The sequence below is a fragment of the Bombina bombina genome, chromosome 7, assembly GCF_027579735.1.
Source record: "Bombina bombina isolate aBomBom1 chromosome 7, aBomBom1.pri, whole genome shotgun sequence".
Taxonomy (NCBI): Eukaryota; Metazoa; Chordata; class Amphibia; order Anura; family Bombinatoridae; genus Bombina; species Bombina bombina.
In genome coordinates, this window is record NC_069505.1 from 297,030,971 (window position 1) to 297,058,470 (window position 27,500).

At 42.0% G+C, this 27,500-nt stretch overlaps 1 protein-coding gene across 5 annotated transcripts in view; it reads right to left on the minus strand.

Moving 5' to 3' along the window:
* The window catches only part of SETD5 (SET domain containing 5), a 408,248-nt gene that overhangs the window by 38,469 nt on the left and 342,279 nt on the right, over nt 1-27,500 (minus strand). The window lies entirely within an intron of this gene.

Consider the following 27,500-nt stretch of genomic DNA (forward strand, 5'->3'; position numbering starts at 1 on the left):
AAGCAAGAGAATGATTATATTATAAAAAGTCCCAAAAGGTAATCGTGCCTGGCATCACACAGCATTACAAAATCATATACTAGAGACAGCATGAAAATCATGACACCATGATGTGCTGATCAGCTGTCTGAGAACATACTAAGGGCTGATCTCTGCTCTATTGAGATTATCTTAAAAGTCTCATCAGTAGTCGGAGACCCTCGAAAAGTTTCTAAAGGCAAATTTTAGCTTAAAGGGTTAATATTCACTGTGCAACTATCTTCAAAAGCTATTCTCTTATTTTAATCCTTCAAAAGTGCTGGTTAGTGAAGTTCTGCATCTTAGCACTGGGTGCCGCCATCTTGGAATTTAAGTTTTCTTGTATGCTGTGATAGAAGCGGTGCGCATTCACAGATCAGCGATATTGTTGTGTTCTTGACAAGCCAGATTAGGCACTTCAGCATTGTGTGCATAATACAGTGCGGAAACTGTACATTTGTGCAGTTGCGCATTTGTTCATATTATTCCTGTGTAAAAAAACTGCAAAACTAACTTCTAAATTTTATTGTGCAAGTTTAATACAAAGCGCAGGGTACCAGCTGTCAAAACCAGCAACATAACTGATCCGTGAATGTGTACAGTTTCTATAACAGGATGTAACATTAGGTGCATACCAAGATGGCACTCATGACAGCACCCAGTATAAAGATGCAGAGCTTCACCAACTAGCTTCTGTAATGGGTTATAATAAGTAAACGGCTTTAAAGACAGCTACAGATACAGATGGAAAAACAATAGCATGGTGAGAAGCAAGCTGCTACTGTAGTTGTAATAAGAGGTCTAATATCCCTTTAAAGGGACACTGAACCCACATTTTTTCTTACGTGATTCAGATAGAGCATAAAATTTTAAGCAACTTTCTAATTTACACCTATTATCAATTTTTCTTCGTTCTCTTGCTATCTTTATATGAAAAAGAAGGCATCTAAGCTTTTTTGGGGGGTTCAGCACGCTGGACAGCACTTTTTTATTGGTGGATGAATTTATCCATCAATCAGCAAGAACAACCCAGGTTGTTCACCAAAATGGGCCGGCATCTAAACTTACATTCTTGGTTTTCCAATAAAGATATCAAAAGAATGAAGAAAATGTGATAATAGGAGTAAATTAGAAAGTTGCTTAAAATGTCATGCTCTATCTGAATCAAGAAAGAAAAAAACTGGGTTCAGTGTCCCTTTAAGAGCTGCTCGTTTAGCTGTGCAGGATTCGGGATATGAAGGAGAAACACACATTACAATAGAATGCTTGGAACGGTTTGTGGATTTTCTCTCCATGCTGGCGAGTTCTTGCTCTTATTTTGGACTAGCCTGTATACTGCATGCATGACATAGCGCTTGCTGGTTGCGAGTTTTACACGCATTCTTGGTTTATTTCTGTTTGCTTCAGCTTTTTCTTTTTCCTCTTGGGCCATTTCTGCTCATTTTCAACACTATGTAACACTACACAATGTTATTACATCCTGCACCTGTGTCACACAACACTACACAATGTTATTGCATCCTGCACCTGCGTCACACACTATGTAACACTTCACAATATTATTGCATCCTGCACCTGCGTCACACACTATGTAACACTACACAATGTTATTACATCCTGCACCTGCGTCACACAAGACTACACAATGTTATTCCATCCTGCACCTGCGTCACACACTATGTAACACTTCACAATATTATTACATCCTGCACCTGCGTCACACACTATAACACTACACAATGTTATTACATCCTGCACCTGTGTCACACCAGACTACGTAACACTACACAATGTTATTCCATCCTGCACCTGCGTCACACAACACTATGTAACACTACACAATGTTATTACATCCTGCACCTGCGTCACACAACACTATGTAACACTACACAAAGTTATTACATCCTGCACCTGTGTCACACAACACTATGTAACACTACACAATGTTATTGCATCCTGCACCTGCGTCACACAACACTACGTAACACTACACAATGTTATTGCATCCTGCACCTGTGTCACACAACACTACACAATGTTATTACATCCTGCACCTGTGTCACACACTACGTAACACTAGACAATGTTATTGCATCCTGCACCTGCGTCACACACTATGTAACACTACACAATGTTATTGCATCCTGCACCTGCGTGTCACAACACTTCACAATATTATTACATCCTGCGTCACACACTATAACACTACACAATGTTTTACATCCTGCACCTGCGTCACACAAGACTACACAATGTTATTACATCCTGCACCTGTGTCACACAACACTATGTAACATTACACAAAGTTATTGCATCCTGCACCTGTGTCACACAACACTACACAATGTTATTACATCCTGCACTGCGTCACACAACACTACGTAACACTACACAATGTTATTACATCCTGCACCTGCGTCACACAACACTATGTAACACTACACAATGTTATTACATCCTGCACTGCGTCACACAACACTACGTAACACTACACAATGTTATTACATCCTGCACCTGCGTCACACAACACTACGTAACACAACACTACGTAACACTACACAATGTTATTGCATCCTGCAGCTGTGTCACACAACACTATGTAACACTACACAATGTTATTGCATCCTGCACCTGCGTCACACAACACTACACAATATTATTGCATCCTGCACCTGCGTCACACAACACTACACAATGTTATTGCATCCTGCACCTGCGTCACACACTACGTAACACTACACAATGTTATTGCATCCTGCACCTGCGTCACACAACACTACACAATATTATTGCATCCTGCACCTGCGTCACACAAGACTACATAATGTTATTGCATCCTGCGTCACACAAGACTACCTAACACTACACAATGTTATTGCATGCTGCACCTGCGTCACACAAGACTACATAACACTACACAATGTTATTCCATCCTGCACCTGCGTCACACAAGACTACACAATGTTATTCCATCCTGCACCTGCGTCACACAACACTATATAACACTACACAATGTTATTGCATCCTGCAACTGTGTCACACAACACTACACAATGTTATTGCATCCTGCACCTGCGTCACACTACGTAACACTACACAATGTTATTACATCCTGCACCTGTGTCACACAACACTACGGAACACTACACAATGTTATTGCATCCTGCACCTGCGTCACACAACACTATACAATGTTATTGCATCCTGCACCTGAGTCACACAACACTACACAATGTTATTACATCCAGCACCTGCGTCACACACTATGTAACACTACACAATGTTATTACATCCTGCACCTGCGTCACACACTATGTAACACTACACAATGTTATTACATCCTGCACCTGCGTCACACAACACTATACAATGTTATTGCATCCTGCACCTATGTCACACAACACTACGTTATTGCATCCTGCACCTGCGTAACACAACACTACACAATGTTATTGCATCCTGCACCTGCGTCACACAACACTACACAATGTTATTGCATCCTGCACCTGCATAACACAACACTACACAATGTTATTGCATCCTGCACCTGCGTCACACACTATGTAACATTACACAATGTTATTGCATCCTGCACCTGCGTAACACAACACTACACAATGTTATTGCATCCTGCACCTGTGTCACACACTACGTAACACTACACAATGTTATTACATCCTGCACCTGCATAACACCACACTACACAATGTTATTGCATCCTGCACCTGTGTCACACACTACGTAACACTACACAATGTTATTGCATCCTGCACCTGCGTCACACACTACGTAACACTACACAATGTTATTACATCCTGCACCTGCATAACACAACACTACACAATGTTATTGCATCCTGCACCTGCGTCACACAAGACGACATAACACTACACATTGTTATTACATCCTGCACCTGCGTCACACAAGACTACACAATGTTATTCCATCCTGCACCTGCGTCACACACTATAGCACTACACAATGTTATTCCATCCTGCACCTGTGTCGCACAAGACTAGGTAACACTACACAATGTTATTACATCCTGCACCTGTGTCACACAAGACTACGTAGCACTACACAATATTATTACATCCTGCACCTGTGTCACACAACACTATGTAACACTACACAATGTTATTACATCCTGCACCTGTGTCACACAACACTACGTAACACTACACAATGTTATTACATCCTGCACCTGTGTCACACAAGATTACGTAACACTACACAATGTTATTGCATCCTGCACCGGTGTCACACAACACTATGTAACATTACACAATGTTATTACATCCTGCACCTGCGTCACACAACACTACACAATGTTATTACATCCTGCACCTGCGTCACACAACACTACGCGTAACACTACACAATGTTATTACATCCTGCACCTGCGTCACACAACGTTATTACATCCTGCACCTGCGTCACACAACGTTATTACATCCTGCACCTGCGTCACACAACGTAATTACATCCTGCACCTGCGTCACACAACAATATGTAGCACTACACAATATTATTACATCCTGCACCTGCGTCAAACACTACGTAACACTACAAAATGTTATTATATCCTGCACCTGCGTCACACAACACTACGTAGCACTACACAATGTTATTACATCCTGCACCTGTGTCACACAACACTACACAATGTTATTACATCCTGCACCTGCGTCACACGTTATTACATCCTGCACCTGCGTCACACAACAATATGTAACACTACACAATATTATTACATCCTGCACCTGCGTCACACAACAATATGTAACACTACACAATGTTATTACATCCTGCACCTGCGTCACACAACAATATGTAACACTACACAATATTATTACATCCTGCACCTGCGTCACACAACAATATGTAACACTACACAATATTACATCCTGCACCTGCGTCACACAATATGTAACACTACACAACGTTATTACATCCTGCAGCTGTGTCACACAACACTACGTAACACTACACAATGTTATTACATCCTGCACCTACGTCACACAACACTACGTAACACTACACAATGTTATTACATCCTGCACCTGCGTCACACAACACTACGTAACACTACACAATGTTATTACATCCTGCACCTGCGTCACACAACACTACGTAACACTACACAATGTTATTACATACTGCACCTACATCACACAACACTACGTAACACTACACAATGTTATTACATCCTGCACCTGCGTCACACAACACTACACAATGTTATTACATCCTGCACCTGCGTCACACACTATGTAACACTACACAATGTTATTACATACTGCACCTACATCACACAACACTACGTAGAACTACACAATGTTATTACATCCTGCACCTGCGTCACACAACACTACACAATGTTATTGCATCCTGCACCTGAGTCACACAACACTACACAATGTTATTACATCCTGCACCTGCGTCACACACTATGTAACACTACACAATGTTATTACATCCTGCACCTGTGTCACACAACACAATGTAACACTACACAATGTTATTACATCCTGCACCTGCGTCACACAACACTATGTAACACTACACAATGTTATTACATCCTGCACCTGCGTCACACAAGACTACACAATGTTATTCCATCCTGCACCTGCGTCACACACTATAGCACTACACAATGTTATTACATCCTGCACCTGTGTCGCACAAGACTACGTAACACTACACAATGTTATTACATCCTGCACCTGTGTCACACAAGACTACGTAACACTACACAATGTTATTACATCCTGCACCTGTGTCACACAAGACTACGTAGCACTACACAATATTATTACATCCTGCACCTGTGTCACACAACACTATGTAACACTACACAATGTTATTACATCCTGCACCTGTGTCACACAACACTACGTAACACTACACAATGTTATTACATCCTGCACCTGTGTCACACAACACTATGTAACATTACACAATATTATTACATCCTGCACCTGTGTCACACAACACTATGAAACACTACACAATGTTATTACATCCCGCACCTGTGTCACACAACACTACGTAACACTACACAATGTTATTGCATCCTGCACCGGTGTCACACAACACTATGTAACATTACACAATGTTATTACATCCTGCACCTGCGTCACACAACACTACACAATGTTATTACATCCTGCACCTGCGTCACACAACACTACGCGTAACACTACACAATGTTATTACATCCTGCACCTGCGTCACACAACGTTATTACATCCTGCACCTGCGTCACACAACGTTATTACATCCTGCACCTGCGTCACACAACAATATGTAACACTACACAATATTATTACATCCTGCACCTGCGTCAAACACTACGTAACACTACGTAACACTACAAAATGTTATTATATCCTGCACCTGCGTCACACAACACTACGTAGCACTACACAATGTTATTACATCCTGCACCTGTGTCACACAACACTACACAATGTTATTACATCCTGCACCTGCGTCACACAACAATATGTAACACTACACAATATTATTACATCCTGCACCTGCGTCACACAACAATATGTAACACTACACAACGTTATTACATCCTGCAGCTGTGTCACACAACACTACGTAACACTACACAATGTTATTACATCCTGCACCTACGTCACACAACACTACGTAACACTACACAATGTTATTACATCCTGCACCTGCGTCACACAACACTACACAATGTTATTACATACTGCACCTACATCACACAACACTACGTAACACTACACAATGTTATTACATCCTGCACCTGCGTCACACAACACTACACAATGTTATTACATCCTGCACCTGCGTCACACAACACTACACAATGTTATTACATCCTGCACCTGCGTCACACACACTATGTAACACTACACAATGTTATTACATCCTGCACCTGCGTCACACACTATGTAACACTACACAATGTTATTACATCCTGCACCTGCGTCACACACTATGTAACACTACACAATGTTATTACATACTGCACCTACGTCACACAACACTACGTAGAACTACACAATGTTATTACATCCTGCACCTGCGTCACACAACACTACACAATGTTATTGCATCCTGCACCTGAGTCACACAACACTACACAATGTTATTACATCCTGCACCTGCGTCACACACTATGTAACACTACACAATGTTATTACATCCTGCACCTGTGTCACACAACACAATGTAACACTACACAATGTTATTACATCCTGCACCTGCGTCACACAACACTATGTAACACTACACAATGTTATTACATCCTGCACCTGCGTCACACAAGACTACACAATGTTATTCCATCCTGCACCTGCGTCACACACTATAGCACTACACAATGTTATTACATCCTGCACCTGTGTCGCACAAGACTACGTAACACTACACAATGTTATTACATCCTGCACCTGTGTCACACAAGACTACGTAACACTACACAATGTTATTACATCCTGCACCTGTGTCACACAAGACTACGTAGCACTACACAATATTATTACATCCTGCACCTGTGTCACACAACACTATGTAACACTACACAATGTTATTACATCCTGCACCTGTGTCACACAACACTACGTAACACTACACAATGTTATTACTTCCTGCACCTGTGTCACACAAGATTACGTAACACTACACAATGTTATTGCATCCTGCACCGGTGTCACACAACACTATGTAACATTACACAATGTTATTACATCCTGCACCTGCGTCACACAACACTACGCGCAACACTACACAATGTTATTACATCCTGCACCTGCGTCACACGACATTATTACATCCTGCACCTGCGTCACACAACAATATGTAACACTACACAATATTATTACATCCTGCACCTGCGTCAAACACTACGTAACACTACACAATGTTATTATATCCTGCACCTGCGTCACACAACACTACGTAGCACTACACAATGTTATTACATCCTGCACCTGTGTCACACAACACTACACAATGTTATTACATCCTGCACCTGCGTCACACAACGTTATTACATCCTGCACCTGCGTCACACAACAATATGTAACACTACACAATATTATTACATCCTGCACCTGCGTCACACAACAATATGTAACACTACACAATGTTATTATATCCTGCACCTGCGTCACACAACAATATGTAACACTACACAATATTATTACATCCTGCACCTGCGTCACACAACAATATGTAACACTACACAATATTATTACATCCTGCACCTGCGTCACACAACATGTAACACTACACAACGTTATTACATCCTGCAGCTGTGTCACACAACACTACGTAACACTACACAATGTTATTACATACTGCACCTACGTCACACAACACTACGTAACACTACACAATGTTATTACATCCTGCACCTGCGTCACACAACACTACGTAACACTACACAATGTTATTACATACTGCACCTACATCACACAACACTACGTAACACTACACAATGTTATTACATCCTGCACCTGCGTCACACAACACTACACAATGTTATTACATCCTGCACCTGCGTCACACACTATGTAACACTACACAATGTTATTACATACTGCACCTACGTCACACAACACTACGTAGAACTACACAATGTTATTACATCCTGCACCTGCGTCACACAACACTACACAATGTTATTGCATCCTGCACCTGAGTCACACAACACTACACAATGTTATTACATCCTGCACCTGCGTCACACACTATGTAACACTACACAATGTTATTACATTCTGCACCTGTGTCACACAACACAATGTAACACTACACAATGTTATTACATCCTGCACCTGCGTCACACAACACTATGTAACACTACACAATGTTATTACATCCTGCACCTGCGTCACACAACACTATGTAACACTACACAATGTTATTACATCCTGCACCTGCGTCACACACTATGTTACACTACACAATGTTATTACATCCTGCACTTGCGTCACACACTATGTAACACTACACAATGTTATTACATCCTGCACCTGCGTCACACAACATGTAACACTACACAACATTATTACATCCTGCACCTGCGTCACAGAAGACTACGTAACACTACACAATATTATTACATCCTGCACCTGTGTCACAGAAGACTACGTAACACTACACAATGTTATTACATCCTGCACCTGTGTCACACAACACTACGTAACACTACACAATGTTATTACATCCTGCACCTGTGTCACACCAGACTACGTAACACTACACAATGTTATTACATCCTGCACCTGTGTCACACAAGACTACGTAGCACTACACAATGTTATTACATCCTGCACCTGTGTCACACAACACTATGTAACACTACACAATGTTATTACATCCTGCACCTGCGTCACACAAAACTATGTAACACCACACAATGTTATTACATCCTGCAACTGCGTCACACAACACTACACAATGTTATTACATCCTGCACCTGCGTCACACAACACTACACAATGTTATTGCATCCTGCACCTGCGTCACACACTAAGTAACACTACACAATGTTATTACATCCAGCAACCTGTGTCACACACTACGTAACACTACACAATATTACATCCTGCACCTGCGTCACACACTACGTAACACTACACAATGTTATTACATCCTGCACCTGCGTCACACACTATGTAACACTACTCAATGTTATTACATCCTGCACCTGTGTCACACTAACACTACGTAACACTACACAGATGTTATTAACATCCTGCACCCGTTGTCAAACAACACAACACTACACAATGTTATTACATCCTGCACCTGCGTCACACACACTATGTAACACTACACAATGTTATTACATCCTGCACCTGCGTCACACACTATGTAACACTACACAATGTTATTACATCCTGCACCTGCGTCACACACTATGTAACACTACACAATGTTATTACATACTGCACCTACGTCACACAACACTACGTAGAACTACACAATGTTATTACATCCTGCACCTGCGTCACACAACACTACACAATGTTATTGCATCCTGCACCTGAGTCACACAACACTACACAATGTTATTACATCCTGCACCTGCGTCACACACTATGTAACACTACACAATGTTATTACATCCTGCACCTGTGTCACACAACACAATGTAACACTACACAATGTTATTACATCCTGCACCTGCGTCACACAACACTATGTAACACTACACAATGTTATTACATCCTGCACCTGCGTCACACAAGACTACACAATGTTATTCCATCCTGCACCTGCGTCACACACTATAGCACTACACAATGTTATTACATCCTGCACCTGTGTCGCACAAGACTACGTAACACTACACAATGTTATTACATCCTGCACCTGTGTCACACAAGACTACGTAACACTACACAATGTTATTACATCCTGCACCTGTGTCACACAAGACTACGTAGCACTACACAATATTATTACATCCTGCACCTGTGTCACACAACACTATGTAACACTACACAATGTTATTACATCCTGCACCTGTGTCACACAACACTACGTAACACTACACAATGTTATTACTTCCTGCACCTGTGTCACACAAGATTACGTAACACTACACAATGTTATTGCATCCTGCACCGGTGTCACACAACACTATGTAACATTACACAATGTTATTACATCCTGCACCTGCGTCACACAACACTACGCGCAACACTACACAATGTTATTACATCCTGCACCTGCGTCACACGACATTATTACATCCTGCACCTGCGTCACACAACAATATGTAACACTACACAATATTATTACATCCTGCACCTGCGTCAAACACTACGTAACACTACACAATGTTATTATATCCTGCACCTGCGTCACACAACACTACGTAGCACTACACAATGTTATTACATCCTGCACCTGTGTCACACAACACTACACAATGTTATTACATCCTGCACCTGCGTCACACAACGTTATTACATCCTGCACCTGCGTCACACAACAATATGTAACACTACACAATATTATTACATCCTGCACCTGCGTCACACAACAATATGTAACACTACACAATGTTATTATATCCTGCACCTGCGTCACACAACAATATGTAACACTACACAATATTATTACATCCTGCACCTGCGTCACACAACAATATGTAACACTACACAATATTATTACATCCTGCACCTGCGTCACACAACATGTAACACTACACAACGTTATTACATCCTGCAGCTGTGTCACACAACACTACGTAACACTACACAATGTTATTACATACTGCACCTACGTCACACAACACTACGTAACACTACACAATGTTATTACATCCTGCACCTGCGTCACACAACACTACGTAACACTACACAATGTTATTACATACTGCACCTACATCACACAACACTACGTAACACTACACAATGTTATTACATCCTGCACCTGCGTCACACAACACTACACAATGTTATTACATCCTGCACCTGCGTCACACACTATGTAACACTACACAATGTTATTACATACTGCACCTACGTCACACAACACTACGTAGAACTACACAATGTTATTACATCCTGCACCTGCGTCACACAACACTACACAATGTTATTACATCCTGCACCTGAGTCACACAACACTACACAATGTTATTACATCCTGCACCTGCGTCACACACTATGTAACACTACACAATGTTATTACATTCTGCACCTGTGTCACACAACACAATGTAACACTACACAATGTTATTACATCCTGCACCTGCGTCACACAACACTATGTAACACTACACAATGTTATTACATCCTGCACCTGCGTCACACAACACTATGTAACACTACACAATGTTATTACATCCTGCACCTGCGTCACACACTATGTTACACTACACAATGTTATTACATCCTGCACTTGCGTCACACACTATGTAACACTACACAATGTTATTACATCCTGCACCTGCGTCACACAACATGTAACACTACACAACATTATTACATCCTGCACCTGCGTCACAGAAGACTACGTAACACTACACAATATTATTACATCCTGCACCTGTGTCACAGAAGACTACGTAACACTACACAATGTTATTACATCCTGCACCTGTGTCACACAACACTACGTAACACTACACAATGTTATTACATCCTGCACCTGTGTCACACCAGACTACGTAACACTACACAATGTTATTACATCCTGCACCTGTGTCACACAAGACTACGTAGCACTACACAATGTTATTACATCCTGCACCTGTGTCACACAACACTATGTAACACTACACAATGTTATTACATCCTGCACCTGCGTCACACAAAACTATGTAACACCACACAATGTTATTACATCCTGCAACTGCGTCACACAACACTACACAATGTTATTACATCCTGCACCTGCGTCACACAACACTACACAATGTTATTGCATCCTGCACCTGCGTCACACACTAAGTAACACTACACAATGTTATTACATCCAGCACCTGTGTCACACACTACGTAACACTACACAATATTACATCCTGCACCTGCGTCACACACTACGTAACACTACACAATGTTATTACATCCTGCACCTGCGTCACACACTATGTAACACTACTCAATGTTATTACATCCTGCACCTGTGTCACACAACACTACGTAACACTACACAATGTTATTACATCCTGCACCCGTGTCAAACAACACTACGTAACACTACACAATGTTATTATATCCTGCACCTGCGTCACACACTATGTAACACTACTCAATGTTATTACATCCTGCACCTGCGTCACACAACACTACACAATGTTATTACATCCTGCACCTGCGTCACACAACACTACACAATGTTATTACATCCTGCACCTGTGTCACACAACACTACACAATGTTATTACATCCTGCGTCACACACTAAGTAACACTACACATTACATCCTGCACCTGCGTCACACAACACTACGTAACACTACACAATGTTATTACATCCTGCACCTGCGTCACACAACACTACGTAACACTTCACAATATTATATCCTGCGTCACACACTATGTAACACTTCACAATATTATTACATCCTGCACCCGTGTCACACAACACTACTTACACTACACAATGTGCGTCACACACTATGTAACTCTAAACAATGTTATTACATCCTGCACCTGTGTCACACAACACTACACAATGTTATTACATCCTGCACCTGCGTCACACAACACTACGTAACACTTCACAATATTATATCCTGCGTCACACACTATGTAACACTTCACAATATTATTGCATCCTGCACCTGTGTCACACAACACTACACAATGTTATTGCATCCTGCACCTGTGTCACACAACACTACACAACACTTCACAATGTTATTATATCCTGCACCTGCGTCACACACTATGTAACACTACACAATGTTATTACATCCTGCACCTGCGTCAAACAACACTGTTAGGTGATTTTATCGGAATACTGACTTAAACTTTAACTGGGTGGTGCACCCATTAAAAAGGTCCTAGGGAGAACACTGTATAGATAGATGTATGTGTATGTAATATATATGTATTCATCTGCTCAAATGTAAGAAGTATTTTAACAAAAAAATATTATATATTGTAGTGTCTTATTTAGCTTAAAGAGGCATAAAACAAGTTGGGCTAGAGACAAAGTTATACTGCAGTGCCTCGCCATTAAACCTTTCTTTTTAGTTTCTGAATTGTAAAGCTCTAACTCCTCCCACACATTTCCATCTATGGTTGTATCTATATCTATTGTTGTTTTGGTAGAATGCAAAAGTGCATAGAGATTATCTGCTGGAGCAGGCCTAGAAGCTGTGAACTCGTTGAAATACAATGGCTGTGGCTAAACACTGATAAAGGGGGTGGAGTTGGCTGCTCCAGGCAGCTTAGCTATGTAATTCATTTTGCTTATTTTTGAAAATTATTTTAAAATACTTGCCTGCAATTTTTAAACAACTTTTTTATGCAAACTATTTTAAATGAATTAGCCCTTTTAGGATATGCACAGATCTCAATCTGTTTTATGTCCCTTTAAACATTTTCATTAAACAAGGCACAAACAAGGGATTTCAAACATTTAAAAAATTTGGAATATCCTTAATTTGCCCATTTTTCTTTAACCCCTTAATGACCACAATGTATGTCACTGGTCGTTAAGGGTTTTTTCAGGGCATAATAGCACAAATCTAGCAAGAACACGCTATTAATGCCCTCCCTCCAGCAGTCTCAACGCTGGTGGCAAGACCGCACTATAAAACAAACAAGTCCCAAAAAAAGGCCAGCGACATACAGGGTACGCCGCTGGTCCTTAAGGGGTTATGTACACACAGCAGGATTCACAAGCCTTAACCCTGCCAAATATCGATTTTTAATTGACTTCCGCAGGTAAGGAACTGAAAACTATAGTGTTTTTGCTAACATGACAATGGTGGTTAGAAGTTTACACTCCAGTAAAGTGTGTGTGAGTGTGTGTGGGGGCGGGGGATGCTAAAGATATATTTAAGAACGGTTAGGCTTGTGAACTCTAACTTTTTACTTCAAATTCTCAAAACAAAAAGGGGGCAAAATAAAAAATTAATTGTAAAGTTTTTGCCATTTTAATTAAACATTTTATATCAAATTGTGTTACGACTCTTTAAAGCCTGGATTTCCAGAAACACACATAGCATCAATTAGCCCCTTAATTTCCACAGAAAGGCAATCAAGCTGATAAATCACTTAATAAAACAGAGCTGTGACATACTAAGGACACGGCGCAGTCGCCACAAATCCACAGATCCAGATCTGTGCACCAACACTGTGATCATGCGCAGTATGACAGAAAACAAAATTTATGCTTACCTGATAAATTCATTTCTCCTGTTAAGTGTGGTCAGTCCACGGGTCATCATTACTTCTGGGATATTATCTCCTCCCCTACAGGAAGTGCAAGAGGATTCACCCAGCAGAGCTGCTATATAGCTCCTCCCCTCTACGTCACCTCCAGTCATTCGACCAAAGGACCAACGAGAAAGGAGAAGCCCAAGGGTGTAGTGGTGACTGGAGTATAATCCAAAAATTTTTTAAGCCTGCCATAAAAAACAGGGCGGGCCGTGGACTGACCACACTACAGGAGAAATGAATTTATCAGGTAAGCATAAATTTTGTTTTCTCCTGTTAAGTGTGGTCAGTCCACGGGTCATCATTACTTCTGGGATACCAATACCAAAGCGAAAGTACACGGATGACGGGAGGGACAGGCAGGCTCTTTATACGGAGGGAACCACTGCCTGAAGAACCTTTCTCCCAAAAACAGCCTCCGAAGAAGCAAAAGTGTCAAATTTGTAAAATTTGGAAAAAGTATGAAGAGAAGACCAAGTTGCAGCCTTGCAAATCTGTTCAACAGAAGCCTCATTCTTAAAGGCCCAAGTGGAAGCCACAGCTCTAGTAGAATGAGCTGTAATTCTCTCAGGAGGCTGCTGTCCAGCAGTCTCATAGGCTAATCATATTATGCTACGAAGCCAAAAAGAGAGAGAGGTAGCCGAAGCTTTTTGACCTCTCCTCTGACCAGAATAAACGACAAACAGGGAAGACGTTTGACGAAAATCCTTAGTTGCCTGTAGATAAAATTTCAGGGCACGGACTACATCTAGATTGTGTAGTAGACGTTCCTTCTTCGAGGAAGGATTAGGACACAAAGATGGAACAACAATCTCTTGATTGATATTCCTGTTGGTGACCACCTTAGGTAGGAACCCAGGTTTAGTACGCAGAACTACCTTGTCTGAATGAAAAATCAGATAAGGAGAATCACAATGTAAGGCAGATAACTCGGAAACTCTTCGAGCCGAGGAAATAGCCATTAAAAACAGAACTTTCCAAGATAACAACTTGATATCAATGGAATGAAGGGGTTCAAACGGAACACCCTGTAAAACATTAAGAACTAAGTTCAAACTCCATGGCGGAGCAACAGTTTTAAACACAGGCTTGATCCTAGCTAAAGCCTGACAAAAAGCTTGAACGTCCGGAACTTCTGACAGACGTTTGTGTAAAAGAATGGACAGAGCTGAAATCTGTCCCTTTAAAGAACTAGCGGATAACCCCTTTTCTAAACCTTCTTGTAGAAAAGACAATATCCTTGGAATCCTAACCTTACTCCATGAGTAACTCTTGGATTCGCACCAATATAAGTATTTACGCCATATTTTATGGTAAATCCTTCTGGTAACAGGCTTCCTAGCCTGTATTAAGGTATCAATAACTGGCTCAGAAAAACCACGTTTTGATAAAATCAAGCGTTCAATTTCCAAGCAGTCAGCTTCAGAGAAGTTAGATTTTGATGTTTGAATGGACCCTGGATCAGAAGGTCCTGTTTCAGAGGTAGAGACCAAGGCGGACAGGATGACATGTCCACTAGATCTGCATACCAAGTCCTGCGTGGCCATGCAGGTGCTATTAGAATCACTGATGCTCTCTCCTGTTTAATTCTGGCAATCAATCGAGGAAGCATCGGGAAGGGTGGAAACGCATAAGCCATCCTGAAGGTCCAAGGTGCTGTCAAAGCATCTATCAGAACCGCTCCCGGATCCCTGGATCTGGACCCGTAGCGAGGAAGCTTGGCGTTCTGACGAGACGCCATGAGATCTATCTCTGGTTTGCCCCAACGTCGAAGTATCTGGGCAAAGACCTCCGGATGAAGTTCCCACTCCCCCGGATGAAAAGTCTGACGACTTAAGAAATCCGCCTCCCAGTTCTCCACTCCCGGGATGTGGATTGCAGACAGGTGGCAAGAGTGAGACTCTGCCCAGCGAATTATCTTTGAGACTTCCATCATTGCTAGGGAGCTTCTTGTCCCTCCCTGGTGGTTGATGTAAGCTACAGTCGTGATGTTGTCCGACTGAAACCTGATGAACCCCCAAGTTGTTAACTGGGGCCAAGCCAGAAGGGCATTGAGAACTGCTCTCAATTCCAGAATGTTTATTGGAAGGAGACTCTCCTCCTGATTCCATAGTCCCTGAGCCTTCAGAGAATTCCAGACAGCGCCCCAACCTAGTAGGCTGGCGTCTGTTGTTACAATTGTCCAGTCTGGTCTGCTGAATGGCATCCCCCTGGACAGGTGTGGCCGATAAAGCCACCATAGAAGAGAATTTCTGGTCTCTTGATCCAGATTCAGAGTGGGGGACAAATCTGAGTAATCCCCATTCCACTGACTTAGCATGCACAATTGCAGCGGTCTGAGATGTAGGCGTGCAAACGGTACTACGTCCATTGCCGCTACCATTAAGCCGATCACCTCCATGCATTGAGCTACTGACGGGTGTTGAATGGAATGAAGGACCTTGCATGCATTTTGAAGCTTTGTTAACCTGTCTTCTGTCAGGTAAATTTTCATTTCTACAGAATCTATCAGAGTCCCCAAGAAGGGAACTCTTGTGAGTGGAAAGAGAGAACTCTTCTTTTCGTTCACCTTCCATCCATGCGACCTTAGAAATGCCAGTACTAACTCTGTATGAGACTTGGCAGTTTGAAAGCTTGAAGCTTGTATCAGAATGTCGTCTAGGTACGGAGCTACCGAAATTCCTCGCGGTCTTAGTACCGCCAGAAGAGTACCCAGAACCTTTGTGAAGATTCTTGGAGCTGTAGCCAATCCGAATGGAAGAGCTACAAACTGGTAATGCTTGTCTAGAAAGGCAAATCTTAGATACTGGTAATGATTTCTGTGAATCGGTATGTGAAGGTAAGCATCCTTTAAATCCACTGTGGTCATGTACTGACCCTCTTGGATCATGGGCAAAATTGTTCGAATCGTTTCCATTTTGAACGATGGAACTCTTAGGAATTTGTTTAGGATCTTTAAATCCAAGATTGGCCTGAAAGTTCCCTCTTTTTTGGGAACTACAAACAGATTTGAGTAAAACCCTTGTCCTTGTTCCGACCGCGGAACTGGATGGATCACTCCCATTAATAAAAGATCTTGTACGCAGCGTAGGAACGCTTCTTTCTTTATTTGGTTTGTTGACAACCTTGACAGATGAAATCTCCCTCTTGGGGGAGAGGATTTGAAGTCCAGGAGGTATCCCTGAGAAATGATCTCTAACGCCCAGGGATCCTGAACATCTCTTGCCCAAGCCTGGGCGAAGAGAGAAAGTCTGCCCCCTACTAGATCCGGTCCCGGATCGGGGGCCCTCGATTCATGCTGTCTTAGGGGCAGCAGCAGGTTTCCTGGCCTGCTTGCCCTTGTTCCAGGACTGGTTAGGCTTCCAGCCTTGTCTGTAGCGAGCAACAGCTCCTTCCTGTTTTGGGGCAGAGGAAGTTGATGCTGTTCCTGTTTTAAAATTACGGAAGGAACGAAAATTAGACTGTCTAGCCCTAGGTTTGGCTTTGTCCTGAGGTAGGGCGTGACCTTTACCTCCTGTAATGTCAGCGATAATCTCCTTCAAACCGGGCCCGAATAAGGTCTGCCCTTTGAAAGGTATATTAAGCAATTTAGATTTAGAAGTAACATCAGCTGACCAGGATTTTAGCCACAGCGCTCTGCGTGCCTGAATGGCAAATCCGGAATTCTTAGCCGTAAGTTTAGTTAAATGTACTACGGCATCTGAAATAAACGAGTTAGCTAACTTAAGGGTTCTAAGTTTGAGTGTAATCTCATCTAGTGTAGATGATTCAAGTGTCTCTTCCAGAGACTCAAACCAAAATGCTGCTGCAGCCGTGACAGGCGCAATACATGCAAGAGGTTGCAATATAAAACCTTGTTGAACAAACATTTTCTTAAGGTAACCCTCTAACTTTTTATCCATTGGATCTGAAAAGGCACAGCTATCCTCCACCGGGATAGTGGTACGCTTAGCTAAAGTAGAAACTGCTCCCTCCACCTTAGGGACCGTTTGCCATAAGTCCCGTGTGGTGGCGTCTATTGGAAACATTTTTCTAAATATCGGAGGAGGTGAGAACGGCACACCGGGCCTATCCCACTCCTTAGTAACAATTTCAGTAAGTCTCTTAGGTATAGGAAAGACATCAGTACTCGCCGGTACCGCAAAATATTTATCCAACCTACACATTTTCTCTGGTATTGCAACTGTGTTACAATCATTCAGAGCCGCTAACACCTCCCCTAGTAATACACGGAGGCTTTCCAGCTTAAATTTAAAATTTGAAATATCTGAATCCAATCTGTTTGGATCAGAACCGTCACCCACAGAATGAAGTTCTCCGTCCTCATGTTCTGCCGCCTGTGACGCAGTGTCTGACATGGCCCTAATATTATCAGCGCACTCTGTTCTCACCCCAGAGTGATCACGCTTGCCTCTAAGTTCTGGTAATTTAGCCAAAACTTCAGTCATAACAGTAGCCATATCCTGTAATGTGATTTGAAATGGCCGCCCAGATGTACTCGGCGCTACAATATCACGCACCTCCCGAGCGGGAGATGCAGGTACTGACACGTGAGGCGAGTTAGTCGGCATAACTCTCCCCTCGTTGTCTGGTGAAATATGTTCAATTTGTACAGATTGACTTTTATTTAAAGTAGCATCAATACAGTTAGTACATAAATTTCTATTGGGCTCCACTTTGGCATTAGCACATATAGTACATGTATCTTCCTCTGAATCAGACATGTTTAACACACTAGCAATTAACTAGCAACTTGGAAATGCTTTTTCAAGTAATTTACAATAATATGAAAACGAACTGTGCCTATAAGAAGCACAGAAAAAATTATGACAGTTGGAAATAATTAAGTTATAGCATCAAAACTTTGTAAGAAATATACAATTTTAGCAAAGGATTGTTCCCATTAGCAAAGGCAAACTAACCCTGGCAGCAGAAAAAATACACAAATAAACGTTTTTTATCACAGTCAACTACACTCTTCACAGCTCTGCTGTGATGATTACCTCCCTCAAAAAAGACTTTGAAGATCCCTGAGTTCTGTAGAGCTGAACCGGATCATGCAGGAAGAAAATGAACCTCTGACTGAGTTTTTTGATGCGTAGTAAAAGCGCCAAAAATGGCCCCTCCCCCTCACACATAACAGTGAGAGAGATCAGTGAACTGCTTTAAATTAAACCAAACTATTGCCAAGTGGAAAAAGTAGTGCCCAAAATATTTTTTCACCCAGTACCTCAGAGAAATAAACGTTTTTACATGCCAGCAAAAAACGTTTAACCTGAATAAATTAATTGTTATAAAAAACCTATTGCAAGTCCCTGCAAAATAGGTTAAATCTATGCATACAGTATAAATCCAGTGAAGTACCATTCCCCAGAATACTGAAGTGTAAAATATACATACTTGACAGCCTGATACCAGCTACATCTACTGCATTTAAGGCTGAGTTTACATTAGAACGGTATGGCAGGATTTTCTCATCAATTCCATGTCAGAAAATAACAAACTGCTACATACCTCTTTGCAGAATAATCTGCCCGCTGTCCCCTGATCTAAAGTTTACCTCTCCTCAGATGGCCGAGAAACAGCAATATGATCTTAACTACTCCGGCTAAAATCATAGAAAAAAACTCAGGTAGATTCTTCTTCAAATTCTACCAGAGAATGAATAACACACTCCGGTGCTATTATAAAATAACAAACTTTTGATTGAAGGTAATAAACTAATTAAATCACCACAGTCCTCTCACACATCCTATCTATTCGTTGGGTGCAAGAGAATGACTGGAGGTGACGTAGAGGGGAGGAGCTATATAGCAGCTCTGCTGGGTGAATCCTCTTGCACTTCCTGTAGGGGAGGAGATAATATCCCAGAAGTAATGATGACCCGTGGACTGACCACACTTAACAGGAGAAATTGTATTTTCTATGACAGCACTGCAGCTGCAAATCCTATTGTGAAATTCAAAGCACAATTGTTGAGGAGTCATGGAACCGCAGATTTGTCAAACTCTACACTGAACTTTAAAATTAAACAAAGTAAACCGGGATAACGCACGACAATACAAAATCATACGTAAGAAGCTAAATAAATGTTAGCACAATATTATAGTTTCTTGCAATATACTTTCAATAGAATGTTATCAACCAGGTTGTCAGGACACGCTATTAGGCATCAAACCATTATAGCTAGGTTAAAGGGCCATTAAACCCAAATTTTCTCTTTAATGATTCAGATAGAGAATACAATTTTAAACATTCCAATTTACTTCTATAATCTAATTTGCTGCAATCTTTAGATATCCTGTTAAAGAAATAGCAATGCACATTGGTGAGCCAATCACATGAGGCATCTATGTGCAGCCACCAATCAGAAGCTACTGAGCCTATCTAGATATGCTTTTCAGGAAATAATATCAAGAGAATGAAGCACATTAGATAATAGAAGTGAATTATAAAGTTGTTTAAAATGGTATACTCTGTCTGAATCATGAAAGAAAAAACATAATTTATGCTTACCTGATAAATTCCTTTCTTCTGTTGTGTGATCAGTCCACGGGTCATCATTACTTCTGGGATATAACTCCTCCCCAACAGGAAATGCAAGAGGATTCACCCAGCAGAGCTGCATATAGCTCCTCCCCTCTACGTCAGTCCCAGTCATTCGACCAAGAATCAACGAGAAAGGAGTAACCAAGGGTGAAGTGGTGACTGGAGTATAATTTAAAAGATATTTACCTGCCTTAAAAACAGGGCGGGCCGTGGACTGATCACACAACAGAAGAAAGGAATTTATCAGGTAAGCATAAATTATGTTTTCTTCTGTTATGTGTGATCAGTCCACGGGTCATCATTACTTCTGGGATACCAATACCAAAGCAAAAGTACACGGATGACGGGAGGGAAAGGCAGGCTCATTATACAGAAGGAACCACTGCCTGAAGAACCTTTCTCCCAAAAATAGCCTCCGAAGAAGCAAAAGTGTCAAATTTGTAAAATTTGGAAAAAGTATGAAGTGAAGACCAAGTTGCAGCCTTGCAAATCTGTTCAACAGAGGCCTCATTCTTAAAGGCCCAAGTGGAAGCCACAGCTCTAGTGGAGTGAGCTGTAATTCTTTCAGGAGGCTGCTGTCCAGCAGTCTCATAGGCTAAACGTATTATGCTACGAAGCCAAAAAGAGAGAGAGGTAGCAGAAGCTTTTTGACCTCTCCTCTGTCCAGAGTAAACGACAAACAAGGAAGAAGTTTGGCGAAAATCTTTAGTTGCCTGCAAGTAGAACTTGAGGGCACGAACTACATCCAGATTGTGTAAAAGACGTTCCTTCTTTGAAGAAGGATTTGGACACAAGGATGGGACAACAATCTCTTGATTGATGTTCCTGTTAGTGACTACCTTAGGTAAGAACCCAGGTTTAGTACGCAGAACTACCTTGTCTGAGTGAAAAATCAGATAAGGGGAATCACAATGTAAGGCTGATAACTCAGAGACTCTTCGAGCCGAGGAAATAGCCATTAAAAACAGAACTTTCCAAGATAACATTTTTATATCAATGGAATGAAGGGGTTCAAACGGAACACCCTGTAAAACGTTAAGAACTAAGTTTAAACTCCATGGTGGAGCAACAGCTTTAAACACAGGCTTGATCCTAGCTAAAGCCTGACAAAAGGACTGGACGTCTGGATTTTCTGACAGACGTCTGTGTAACAAGATGGACAGAGCTGAAATCTGTCCCTTTAATGAACTAGCTGATAAACCCTTTTCTAAACCTTCTTGTAGAAAAGACAGTATCCTAGCGATCCTAACCTTACTCCAGGAGTAACCTTTGGATTCGCACCAGTATAGGTATTTCCGCCATATTTTATGGTAAATCCTTCTGGTAACAGGCTTCCTAGCCTGAATTAGGGTATCAATAACCGACTCAGAAAAACCACGTTTTGATAAAATCAAGCGTTCAATTTCCAAGCAGTCAGCTTCAGAGAAGTTAGATTTTGATGTTTGAATGGACCCTGTATCAGAAGGTCCTGTCTTAGAGGTAGAGACCAAGGCGGACAGGATGACATGTCCACTAGATCTGCATACCAAGTCCTGCGTGGCCATGCAGGTGCTATTAGAATTACTGATGCTCTCTCCTGTTTGATTTTGGCAATCAATCGAGGAAGCAGCGGGAAGGGTGGAAACACATAAGCCATCCTGAAGTTCCAAGGTGCTGTCAAAGCATCTATCAGAACTGCTCCCGGATCCCTGGATCTGGACCCGTAGTGAGGAAGTTTGGCGTTCTGGCGAGACGCCATGAGATCTATCTCTGGTTTGCCCCAACGTCGAAGTATTTGGGCAAAGACCTCCGGATGAAGTTCCCACTCCCCCGGATGAAAAGTCTGGCGACTCAAGAAATCCGCCTCCCAGTTCTCCACTCCCGGGATGTGGATTGCTGACAGGTGGCAAGAGTGAGACTCTGCCCAGCGAATTATCTTTGATACTTCCATCATTGCTAGGGAGCTTCTTGTCCCTCCCTGATGGTTGATGTAAGCTACAGTCGTGATGTTGTCCGACTGAAACCTGATGAACCCCCGAGTTGTTAACTGGGGCCAAGCCAGAAGGGCATTGAGAACTGCTCTCAATTCCAGAATGTTTATTGGTAGGAGACTCTCCTCCTGATTCCATTGTCCCTGAGCCTTCAGAGAATTCCAGACAGCGCCCCAACCTAGTAGGCTGGCGTCTGTTGTTACAATTGTCCAGTCTGGCCTGCTGAATGGCATCCCCCTGGACAGGTGTGGCCGATAAAGCCACCATAGAAGAGAATTTCTGGTCTCTTGATTCAGATTCAGAGTAGGGGACAAATCTGAGTAATCCCCATTCCACTGACTTAGCATGCATAATTGCAGCGGTCTGAGGTGTAGGCGTGCAAAAGGTACTATGTCCATTGCCGCTACCATTAAGCCGATCACCTCCATGCATTGAGCTACTGACGGGTGTTGAATGGAATGAAGGACGCGGCATGCATTTTGAAGCTTTGTTAACCTGTCTTCTGTCAGGTAAATCTTCATTTCTACAGAATCTATAAGAGTCCCCAAGAATGGAACTCTTGTGAGAGGAAAGAGAGAACTCTTCTTTTCGTTCACTTTCCATCCATGCGACCTTAGAAATGCCAGAACTAACTCTGTATGAGACTTGGCAGTTTGAAAGCTTGAAGCTTGAATTAGAATGTCGTCTAGGTACGGAGCTACCGAAATCCCTCGCGGTCTTAGTACCGCTAGAAGGGCACCCAGAACCTTTGTGAAGATTCTTGGAGCCGTAGCCAATCCGAATGGAAGAGCTACAAACTGGTAGTGCCTGTCTAAGAAGGCAAACCTTAGATACCGGTGATGATCTTTGTGGATCGGTATGTGAAGGTAAGCATCCTTTAAATCCACTGTGGTCATGTACTGACCCTCTTGGATCATGGGTAAGATTGTCCGAATAGTTTCCATTTTGAACGATGGAACTCTTAGGAATTTGTTTAGAGTCTTTAAATCTAAGATTGGCCTGAAAGTTCCCTCTTTTTTGGGAACCACAAACAGGTTTGAGTAGAACCCTTGTCCTTGTTCCGACCGCGGAACCGGATGGATCACTCCCATTAATAACAGATCTTGTACGCAGCGTAGAAACGCTTCTTTCTTTATCTGGTTTGTTGACAACCTTGACAGATGAAATCTCCCTCTTGGGGGAGATAATTTGAAGTCTAGAAGGTATCCCTGCGATATGATCTCTAGAGCCCAGGGATCCTGAACATCTCTTGCCCAGGCCTGGGCGAAGAGAGAGAGTCTGCCCCCCACTAGATCCGGTCCCGGATCGGGGGCTCTCGGTTCATGCTGTCTTTGGGGCAGCAGCAGGTTTCCTGGCCTGCTTGCTCTTGTTCCAGGACTGGTTAGGCTTCCAGCCTTGCCTGTAACGAGCAACAGCTCCTTCCTGTTTTGGTGCAGTGGAGGTTGATGCTGCTCCTGTTTTAAAGTTCCGAAAGGGACGAAAATTAGACTGTCTAGCCTTAGCTTTGGCTTTGTCTTGAGGTAGGGCGTGGCCCTTACCTCCTGTAATGTCAGCGATAATCTCTTTCAAACCGGGCCCAAATAAAGACTGCCCCTTGAAAGGTATATTAAGTAATTTGGACTTAGAAGTAACATCAGCTGACCAGGATTTTAGCCACAGCGCCCTACGTGCCTGTATGGCGAATCCTGAGTTCTTAGCCGTAAGTTTGGTTAAATGTACTACGGCCTCCGAAATGAAGGAATTAGCTAGTTTAAGGACTCTAAGCCTGTCCGTAATGTCGTCTAGCGTAGATGAACTAAGGTTCTCTTCAAGCGACTCAATCCAAAATGCTGCCGCAGCCGTAATCGGCGCGATACATGCAAGGGGTTGTAATATAAAACCTTGTTGAACAAACATTTTCTTAAGGTAACCCTCTAATTTTTTATCCATTGGATCTGAGAAAGCACAGCTATCCTCCACCGGGATAGTGGTACGCTTAGCTAAAGTAGAAACTGCTCCCTCCACCTTGGGGACCGTTTGCCATAAGTCCCGAGTGGTGGCGTCTATTGGAAACATCTTTCTAAATATTGGAGGGGGTGAGAACGGCACACCGGGTCTATCCCACTCCTTAGTAACAATTTCAGTTAGTCTCTTAGGTATAGGAAAAACGTCAGTACTCGCCGGTACCGCAAAGTATTTATCCAACCTACACAGTTTCTCTGGTATTGCAACGGTGTTACAATCGTTGAGAGCTGCTAAGACCTCCCCTAGTAATACACGGAGGTTCTCCAATTTAAATTTAAAATTTGAAATATCTGAGTCCAATCTGTTTGGATCAGAACCGTCACCCACAGAATGAAGCTCTCCGTCCTCATGCTCTGCGAGCTGTGACGCAGTATCAGACATGGCCCTAGCATTGTCAGCGCACTCTGTTCTCACCCCAGAGTGATCACGCTTGCCTCTTAGTTCTGGTAATTTAGACAAAACTTCAGTCATAACAGTAGCCATATCTTGTAATGTTATCTGTAATGGCCGCCCAGATGTACTAGGCGCCAAAATATCACGCACCTCCCGGGCGGGAGATGCAGGTACTGCCGCGTGAGGCAAGTTAGTCGGCATAACTCTCCCCTCGCTGTTTGGTGAAATTTGTTCACATTGTACAGATTGACTTTTATTTAAAGTAGCATCAATACAGTTAGTACATAAATTTCTATTGGGCTCCACCTTGGCATTGGAACAAATGACACAGATATCTTCCTCTGAGTCAGACATGTTTAACACACTAGCAAAAAACTTACAACTTGGTTATAATCTTTTTTTTAGCAAAAAACGTACTGTGCCTCAAAGAGGTACTAACGATTAAATGACAGTTGAAATAGTGAACTGAAAAACAGTTATAGCATCAAACTTTAAAACAACAAAACTTTTAGCAAAGGTTTGTTCCCATTAGTAAAATAACAATAATTAAATTTGACATAAAAAATACAAAGCAACGTTTTTATTCACAGTCACTATAAGAATTCTCACAGCTCTGCTGAGAGAATTTACCTCCCTTCAAAGAAGTTTGAAGACCCCTGAGATCTATCAGAGATGAACCGGATCATGCAGGAAAAATAAAAGTAACTGACTGGTATTTTTTGATGCGTAGCAAAGAGCGCCAAAAACGGCCCCTCCCTCTCCCACACAGCAGTGAAGAGAAACGAAACTGTCACAAATAAAGCAAAAAAACTGCCAAGTGGAAAATAATGCCCAAATATTTATTCACACAGTACCTCAGCAATGTAAACGATTCTACATTCCAGCAAAAACGTTTAACATGATAAATAGTTATTAAAAAGGATTAGTGACCTTTAACAGAGTAGTTCCGGTGAAATACCATCCCCAGAATACTGAAGTGTATACATACATGTCATTTTAACGGTATGGCAGGATTTTCTCATCAATTCCATTCAGAAAATAAAAACTGCTACATACCTCAATGCAGATTCCTCTGCCCGCTGTCCCCTGATCTGAAGCCTTTACCTCCCTCAGATGGCCGAGAACAGCAATATGATCTTAACTACTCCGGTTAAAATCATAGTAAAAAACTCTGACAGATTCTTCCTCAAACTCTGCCAGAGAAGTAATAACACGCTCCGGTGCTATTTTAAAATAACAAACTTTTGATTGAAGTCATAAAAACTAAGTATAATCACCATAGTCCTCTCACACATCCTATCTAGTCGTTGGGTGCAAGAGAATGACTGGGACTGACGTAGAGGGGAGGAGCTATATGCAGCTCTGCTGGGTGAATCCTCTTGCATTTCCTGTTGGGGAGGAGTTATATCCCAGAAGTAATGATGACCCGTGGACTGATCACACATAACAGAAGAAAAAAATGTAGGTTTAATGTCCCTTTAAAGGGATAGGAAAGTCAAAATTAATCTTGCATGATTCCGATAGAGCATATAATTTTAAGACACTTTTAAATTCACTTCTATTTTCAAATGTGCTGTGTTCTCTTGGTAACATATCCTACACTAGTGGGAGCTAGCTGCTGATTGGTGCCTTCACACATTAGTCTCGTGATTGGTTAACTAGATCTG